Raw genomic sequence first — 9,591 nt, forward strand, 5'->3', positions numbered from 1 at the left:
AGTTTACAGAGCTAGCATCTAGTGTTTCCGTGCACAAATGGTTATCAGTGGCATACATGTACTGAGCCCCCTGGCTATCAGCCCAGTCCAGTAGTTGTGTATGTGTATTATTTTTTCTGATTATCGTCCCAGCCCAGTATAGATGGCCAGTCTGTCCCAGGCTGTGGTGCCCAAAGGGCCTTGAAATTTTTATACATTGCAACTATCTCCACGGAAGAAGGGCCATTTTTCACCATGCAGAAAGCAGCTTTTATATTTTTTTGTGTGTGTTGGTGGCTATAGGTCAATGGAGCAGCCAAACATGGCTGTAGTCATGTCAAGACATTTTTGGTCGTGGCCATCTCCATTAACCATAAGACATCATATGCACAGACAATGAACTTTGTACACAAGTACACAAGGCATATTTAAGAACCCCAAATACAATGACTATAATAATTACAAAACTATTTCACAATAAAGGACTCAAACCCCAAGGTAACCAATCAAATAACCCCTTATAACATGAAATATTATTAACTTGATCTTGCAAATCATGTACAGCATCAAAGATAACGTTAGATAAGGTAACACTTAGGCCTAACAAATTATCTTGTAGAAGTCCAGATCAGCCCCCATCACGGAAGGTAGCAGAAGGCAGGGTAATAGAGAAATTATCTTATATTGAGAAGTTGTTTGATGTTTCTGAGACCCAATTTCTTGGCCATTCATAGTTCAGGTTACAGGGCCCACTGGTGTAGAGCAGTTGGTCCAACAGTGCAGGGTCAAAGGTTGTCCTACAGAGACATTAGTTGTGGTGGATGTCTGCAGCAGACATGGAGTTGCAGCATAGCATAGCAAGCACAGCAGGAATATCTGTTTATGTAAAGAAACAGAATTTTTAGGAACATGATATAGTTGTTTACTTCCTGGATACATGACTATGAGTGTTGCAGAGGGCCCTTGGGCCACTACTTCTGAGGCATGGGGATCCGCATTGGGTGGGTGTGTCACCCACACTTTTGCTCCAGATTTTTATCCATCTGTAGATCCAAATTTTTGTGTTTTTTTTTTAGTTAATTTAGTTGGAGGTTGTCAGTGGACATACTTGTAGTTAGGAGGGGAAGTACCATTAATTGTCCTACTCATTTTTCAGACTCTATAGTTAGTACTGTGTCACTATCATTATATAATATAAATTTTATTTCTCCTTGGTAATCTGGATCAATGACTTCTCCTAGTATATCAATACCTTTTGTCACTAGTCTAGAGTGCCCTTTTAACAAACCAAAAGTGTTTTTGGGAAATTGTACCCCTATCCCAGTAGAGACTATAGACTGCTTGTTAGGAGGCAATTGAATAGAATAAACAGTAGATAAATCCAATCCAGCCGCTTCGGCCGTGGCACGAAAAGGCGGTTTAGCAGACTGAGTCAAGGGCCAACAGGTTAAGGTTATAAGCTCATGAGTGGCAGCTGCCACTTCTGTAATCTTTGCTGGTAATAACCTTGACCGAGGAGTCTCGTTAGGGCCCAACAGCCTGTTATTTAACATATTTAGAGCAGTACTTAGATAATTGTGCCACCCCTTTAATAAGCCATGACTAAGTTTTCTCAATTATTATTTAAGCAATTCTTTTATTTGTTTTATGAGGCCTGCAGCTTGGGGATAATAAGGTATATGATAAATCCATTGTATATGATTTTTTTTTGTATAAGTTTAAATCAACTTACCTGTAAAGTGGGAACCGTTGTCACTCTGAATTTGTCTTGGTGTTTCATAGAATTTTATGGCACTCTGTTGGGTGGCTGCTTTAGCCGGCATAGCTAATAAATAACCAGAATATGTAACAATAGCAGTGTAGGCATAAGTATATCCACAAGAATTTAGCAATGGTCCAATAAAATCTATTTGTCAGGTATGGGCGGGAAATAATCCCTTTTGAATATGACCTCGGTAGGGGTGTGGAACTCCCTGTTTATTTAACTGTTAGCATAACTGACATTGTTGTACTGCAGTGGCAATATCATCATGGGTGACAAGGATTCCCCTTTGTTGTGCCCACCTGTATGAAGCTTGTTCTCCCAAGCCCTCTTTTCGTGGACCCATCGTGCTAAACCTGGATTGTACGTTGCACGAATCTGCACCAGCTGATCAGCATGAGAATTATGCTTTCATTTTGCAGAAATTAAAGAACTGTGAGCATCGACATGAAATATAGTAACAATTGTGTTTTGACACCATAACCATATGTCTTTTTGTAATTTTTTCCCCATATTTTTTTATCATTAATTTTTTAGTCATGTTTTTTCCACTGGGGCATCCACGTTGCCAGACCTTGTGCCACTGCCCATGAATCAGTATATATATGATGTTGTTGCCCCTGTTCTTGTTAAAGTGCCTGATACACTGCATAAAGTTTAGCATATTGGCTACTCATATTATCTCCAGTGGTGGCAATTGTCTGTTGGGTGGATGGGTTATAGGCAACTGCTTTCATTTCTGTGAGCCTGATATCATTTGGCAGAACCATCTGTAAACAAGGTATGTTTTTGCTGTTTTTTAGTCAATTGATCATATGAGACACCCCATTTAACAGGAGATTCTGTTATATCAGTCTTAGGTGACATAGTCGGGTCACTGCTATATTGAGATACTTGTTTATGTAATAGAGACAACCCCTTTGGGCCAGGTTTGACCCGATCCTGAATATACCATTTCCATTTGATGATGTTAAATTCTTGTGCATGTCCAATTTTATGAGTAACAGGTGTGTTATGAATTGCATAATGGGTATTTGGGGTCGCATAATTACCTCAAGTCCCAGGGTAAGGCTTTTTGAGTCTATTAGAGGCCAATAGCAGGCTAACAACTGTTTTTCAAAAGGACTATATCTTTTACTGGATCAAGGAAGCTTGCGACTCCAAACTCCCAGAGGATAACGTTGGGCACCTTGTTTTTGTCATAAACTCCAGCTGGCATGTTGATCAATGACATCTACCTGTAATTCAATGCGTCCCGGTTTAACTGGCCATAGATCTAAAGCAGTCTGAATAGCATGCTTGGCTGCTTCAAAAGCTTTTTTTTTGTTTTATTTTCCAATTAAATTTATATTTGTTTTTTGGTGACTTTGTATAAAGATGTGAGGAGCCTACTTAAATGTGGAATATGTGTCCTCCAAAATCCAAATAATCCAATAAAGTTTTGTGCTTTCTTTTTGTTATGAGGTGCTGCAAAATCCAATATTTTTTGTTTAGCTTTGGGTAAAAATTTTTGTTTTCCATTATTTTAAAGTATTTTCAAAAATTTAAAACTTCAACTTGGGCCCTGAATTTTAGTTGGATTAGTTTCTTATCCATCCTCCTCAAGTGTGTCTGTTACTTTTTTTAACTCTTGTTGTACCCTTTTTTTTTATTTTCTTGGATCATAATATCATCTATATAATGTACTATTTGGACATCATCAGGATCAGGTAACTTTGCCAAGGTTTTAGCAACCTCTCGATGGCAGGGCGTGGGACTATGCACATATCCCTGAGGAAGTCTAGTAAAGGTATATTGTTGTCCCGGCCATGTGAAAGCAAACTGCTCTTGGACACTTTTAGGTATAGGTATAGTGAAGAAAGCATTAGCCAAGTCTATAACAGCATACCAAGGTCTGGATAACATTGCATTTTTTTAATAAGAGTAATCAAATCAGGGACGGCAGCTTGAACAGCCAGAGTCACTTTGTTTAGCTCTCTGTAACCTACAGTCATTTTCCATGTCCCATCACCTTTTTTAACAGGCCAGATAGGATTATTTCAGGCTGTAGTTACTCTGCAAAGGACTTTTACAACCAAATAATCTTCTATGGTCTCAGATATTTTTTGCTCTCCTCCAGGGATGCAATATTGTTTTTTGCTTGACCACTTGCATGGCAGGTGGAATTTCTATTTCATGATGCAAACATTCCACAATTACAGCATTAATATGAAAAGACAAAGCTCTGACAGCAAATTGGTATCGTCCATCAGCCAAATTTAATGTCAATCCTTTTAGAATATTAATCCCAATTATATATTATGGTATGGGTGCAATCATGACTAGATATTTGTCCCGGGGTAGTTGCCCAATTTGAATAGAAAGATTAGTGGTGACTGCCTGGATTTCTTTTCCTCCCAATCCAGTTATTAGAATTGATGTACCTTGAAACTTAGTTGGATTCCCATAGATAAGGGTGGCCTCTCCCTCTGTATCTACAAGTGCCTGCACACTAGTTGTAGATCCATTTTTTTTTAATATTTTAATTTGTACATGTGGTTTCTTATAGTGGCACTAATCGATACAGAGGTTTGGCCTTCCCTTTAATCACATAAGTCAGCAAGAAGAAGATCCGAGGGAGGAGGCAGTGCACTAGGTACAGTAGGCACTGGGTTGGAAGCATTCTCTATGCTGTCCCTTTTATTTACTTGTTTTACATTTAACCCTTTTTCTTTGTATAGTTTTCATAATTCTTTAGTGCCAACTCCATCAATCTGATCTTTGGGTACTCTTGCCTGGAGTAGGGCCAAAAACATATCACCTCGAGTAATTTTATCCTTTTTAGAGAATGTTTTTCTTTTTTCCCTTCCTGGAGAGTTTTTAGTTGCCCGCCAGTCTCCTAAGTCTCCCAGCTGCATAATATTGTCTGCAAGTGTTGATATAGGGTTTTCAGTTTTATTCATGAGAAGGGTTGTAATTATTTGTTTGTATGCCGGAGGTGCAGTTTTTATCAACTTGTTTTGCACCTGGACACTTAAAGGCATTTCATTTAAAGCTTTACTACACCCCAAAAACACAGCCCCTTTTATGTGTTCTCTCATCTTTTGGACACAATCTTTTAAACTATACTACGGTCTACTAGTGTCCGGCCACATATCATCTGTGGGGTATTTATCTTGAGCTCCTTTTACTGCAAGAGCCAATAAAGTTGTACCATCAGTGTCTTGTCCACGATCATTTGGGGGGTGAGCATTCATGCTCCAATCTCTGAAAGATCCCCATATTACTGGATCATTGGACAAAATTACAAATTTAATAACATCTCTGGCATCCAGATTAATTTCGGTAGTGCCCATATCATATAGGCGAACAAGCCAGGTTACAATGGCTTCTCCAGGCTTTTGTGTAGCCTGGGCTAAGATATCAGAAATTTCTTGTTGGGTAAAATCCTCAATCACATCCTTTCTTACAGGATGATCACCATCCATTTCCATCTGCCGACGGCGAAGAGGACGTGCCTCTGTGCGTTTGGGCGGTTTTTTTTCTTTCTCATAATCAGTTTCTTTAGAATCATTATCCCAGATATCACCATCCCATGTGTCAGGGTCCCATTTAGGGCCGGCCGATGCTATGGCCATATGAACTTTTTGTTTATTTACTTTTTTTTTATATATATATATTTATATTTGGCCACTCTTAGAGCAGCCTTTTTTGCTATAGCTTGGTGGTTGCGAGCCTGATCTCCCAGTGCATGATATTGACATTGAATCATAGCCAATCGAGATTGTAAATCTGAAACTTTTTTTTCCAAGAGTATCTTTTATCTTTGTATCTTATCCCTATCTTTTATAGCCCGAAGATAAGCAGTCCACAAACACCAACCTCCTCGTGCCAAAAAAGAAACATCATATTTTTTTTTTTTCCACCATCTGCAAAGCTTTGGTCACATCCAACGGTCTAAATTGTCCCAGACAAACATCCCAAGATTTACATAACCCTGACCTACGAGCCCACTCCTCAGCCAGAATGCAAAAGAGAGGGTCCTCCCATCCTGGGATCTCTTCCACCTTGGCTTCAGTTACCTTTCGTTTGAATAGGAAAGGCATCTCGTTAATCGAATCCTGCTCACAGCGCCAATTATGTTATGAGAGGTTTAGGGGATTCGATCGGAGATGTAAAAGAAACTTTCCACTCCAAACAAATGGACTGAAGGTATATTTTATTATGTAGAGGATAGTAAAGGCAATAGTCTGCAAACAGATCCGAATAGGTCAAATATTAAGAGAGAAAAACACCAGCTTGATCGGAAAGGGAAACACCAGATCGGCTGAGATAGCGGCAGATTTGAATAGGTCATATAATAAGAGGGAAAAACATAAGCTTGATAGGAAAAGTAAACACCAGATCAACTGAAGGGAAATGACACAAATCAACCGGTAAGAGAAACACCAGGTTGACCACAAAGAGAACACATCAGATCAATTACTTTACAATAAATCAATTACTCACAACATTAACGCCCCACTTCCAGGAGAGTCCCTTCAATTGACACGGCTGGGTGGGAATCACACATCCTGGGCAAGGCGTCCCTTCCACAGGTGGAACTCTCACCAGGCCTCAGTTTTTAGCAGTTTATATAAGCAGTTACAGAGTTTACAGAGCAAGCATTTAGTGTTTCCATGAACAAATGGTTATCAGTGGCGTACGTGCACTGAGCCCCCTGGTTATCATCCCAACCCAGTAGCTGTGTACGTGTATTGTTTTTTCTGGTTATCGTCCCAGCCCAACATAGATGGCCAGTCTGTCCCCGGCTGCAGCTCCCAAAGGACCTTGAAATTTTTATACATTGCAACTCTCTCCATGGGAGAAGGGCCAGTTTCCACCATGCAGAAAGCAGCTTTTATATTTTTTTTTGTGCTGGTGGCTGTAAGTCAATGGAGCGGCCAAACATGGCTGTATTCATGTCAAGACATTTAGTAGTCCTCTATACAGAATTGATGGTCTCTTTAGTTTGACATCTGTCTGAAAGCTCTACTCTTTAACTCCTTTCCTGCCTCATTTTATGTTTTTGATATCATATCTAACCTCTTTTTTGTGCATTTGTATCCATTACCCTCTTATCATGGAAATAGATAATTTTTCCTATTTATGGTCTTCTCTTTTCCCCTTAAATCAGTCCCTTTAACATTTCTTATAACACTGGTTTCTTGGTGACAAACTCCTTTAATTTTTGCTTTTCTAGGACAATTTTTCTCTCTCCTTCAATTTTGAATGATAACCTTGCTGGGTAGAGTATTCTTGGCTGTAAGTTTTTTCTTTTTAGCACTTTAAATATATTGTGCCACCCTCTTCTAGTCTGTAAGTTTTCTGCTGAGAAGTCAGCTGATATCTTTATGGGGTTTCCTTTGCATGTAACTTGTCTTTCTCTTGTGACTTTTAGGATTCTCTCTTTATCTTTAATTTTGGACATTTTGATTATGATGTGTCTTGGTGTGGGCAACTTTGAGTTTATCTTGTTTGGGGCTCTCTGTGCTTCCTGTACCTGGATGTCTGTTTCCTTCCTTAGGTTAGGGAAGTTTTCATCTATTATTTCTTGAAATAGATTCCCTGCCCCTTTGTCTCGCTCTTCTCCTTCAGGGACACCTATAACACAGATGTTAATGTGCTTGATGTAGTCCCAGTGGTCCTTTAGACTGTCCTCACTCTTTTTAATTCTTTTCTCTTTTACCTGTTCAGCTTGGGTAATTTCTTCTAGGCTTTCGTCCAGCTCGCAGATCCCTTCTTCTGTATCGTCTACTCTGCTTTTGAATCCCTCTAGTAAATTATTCATTTCCAGTATTGTATTCTTCATTTCTGATTGGTTCTTTTTTATATCTTCCATTTCTTTGTTGACATTCTCACTGAATTCATCTATTCTTCTCCCCAGATCAGTGAGCATCCTTAACACTCTTTGTTTGAACTCTCTGTAAGGTAGGTTGTTCATTTCTGTTTCACTTAGTTCCTTTTCTGGGGTTTTGTCCTGTTCCCTTACTTGGAATGTACTCTTTTGCCTGCTCATTTTGCCTCTTTCCCTATGCTTGTGTCTATGTATTAGGTAGGTCAGCTATGTCTCCTAATCTTGGGTAGGTGACCTTATATAAGTGATGGCTTATGAGACCTACAGTGTGCTTCCCTCAGTTCTCAATGTTCCAGGGGTGACCCCTATGTGGACCACGTGTGTCCTTCTGTTGTGGCCTGTTTGCTCTCCCTGTAGGTGCCCAGGGAGGCTGAGCTATGCCCTTGGCCAGCTGTTGTAATGCTCAGCTGCTTGTAGTTGTTGTGGGCCCTTCAGTCTCTTTATCAGGTGTGGGGAGCCCCAGCACAGTTGGCTGCAAGTTCTAATACCACATTTGTGTTGCAGTATTTCTTTTAAGTGAGTAGGCCCCCAGCGTGGCAGGTAGTTAGGCTCAGGGGCTTATAATTGCTATAAGCCTCCAGCCGTTAGGTCTCTTGTCAGCTCTCTGAGGATTGCAGCTGGGTGGGTCTGGCCTTAGGCACGGGAGCACCCAATTGTTTCAGGCTTTGGAGGGTGGGGCAAACCCCCTATGTGGGTCTTTGAGAAGCACAAGTCTTCTGCAGCTGACAAGCCCTGCCGCCCACAGGTCCACACACACAGTCAACACAGTCCTGCCCTGTGTGCGCGCCCCGACCTCCTGAAGTGGACCCAGTCTTTCCACGGCGGGATCCCCACACTCTCCACCACCGCCCCACACTCTCCACCCGTTCCTGTGCACGCCCTGTGCCACGGAAGTGGGCTCAGTTGCCAAGCTTCAGAGAATCCAGTCACCAATCTATGCAGGCCCACAAGTTGCCTGAGGGCTTGTTGTTGGGTGGGGCCAGTCTCTAGGGTGGGCTGCCTGCCCTGGCTGAGCTGGATTAAATCGGTGCTCTAGCGGGTGGGGCAGACCCTGGGCTAGCAGGCCCCAGGGAGGATTCCAATGGCATCTGTGTCAGCACGCCCACACCAGGCCACAACAATGGCCCCCGCCAATGTCCCCATCCCTTGAGAGGTCTCACTTCTCACCGAGATGCACTCAGGGCCTATTAGGTGAGTCTCTTTTCACCACAGCACTGTGCACCTTTCTTTCTGGTGATTTTCGGTTGCTTTCTGAAATGGGTGAATTTGTTCATGGGCCCTTTAAGAGCCAGTTTTAATTTCTTTGTGAACCAGCTTTTCTGGGGGTTCTCCCCAATGTTTTAGTAGCAGCAGGTCAAATATTATGCCACTCGTCTGGATTGTGCTTGGTCCACAAAATGCCCACAGCGGGGGCGTTCCTGGCTCATGGCCCTGCTCCTCCAGGGAGGGCTGCAGACTTTTGGGCTGCTCCTGGGCGGCTGTGAAGCTGGCGGCTTGTGAAGACAGGGTTTTTTCTCTCCAGAAGGGAGTCTCTGCCTCTTCCACCTCAATTAGGATTGTCCTTTGTTGCAGGAGTTCTTCTTATCCAGTTTTCAGTTCTGTCTCAGGGGTAATTTTTCAATGAGTGGTTGTAAATTGGCTGTGTCCCTGGGAGGAGGTGAGTTCAGAGTCTGCCTACGCCGCCATCTTGACTTCTCCTCTCCACAATTTCCTAACTTATCACCAGTCTCTACCTAACCTACAATCCCTAACACCCTGAGGCTAGCAGGATCTGGGAGCTGTGTAGCCTGACAGTGCTATAGACATTGTAAGTCAAGAGTTTGCAAGATGAAGATAACAACTTGTATGATATCAACCCCCGTGCCCTGAAAAGAAACCATAACAAATGTTTCCACAAGCTTCCCTGCCATTTTTACAAACAATCTTTGGAAAAAAAATTATCCTTTATGCCCATTTTTATAAATAATATTTGTAA

This window comes from Diceros bicornis, chromosome 22 (assembly GCF_020826845.1).
Source record: "Diceros bicornis minor isolate mBicDic1 chromosome 22, mDicBic1.mat.cur, whole genome shotgun sequence".
In the NCBI taxonomy this organism is placed as follows: domain Eukaryota; kingdom Metazoa; phylum Chordata; class Mammalia; order Perissodactyla; family Rhinocerotidae; genus Diceros; species Diceros bicornis.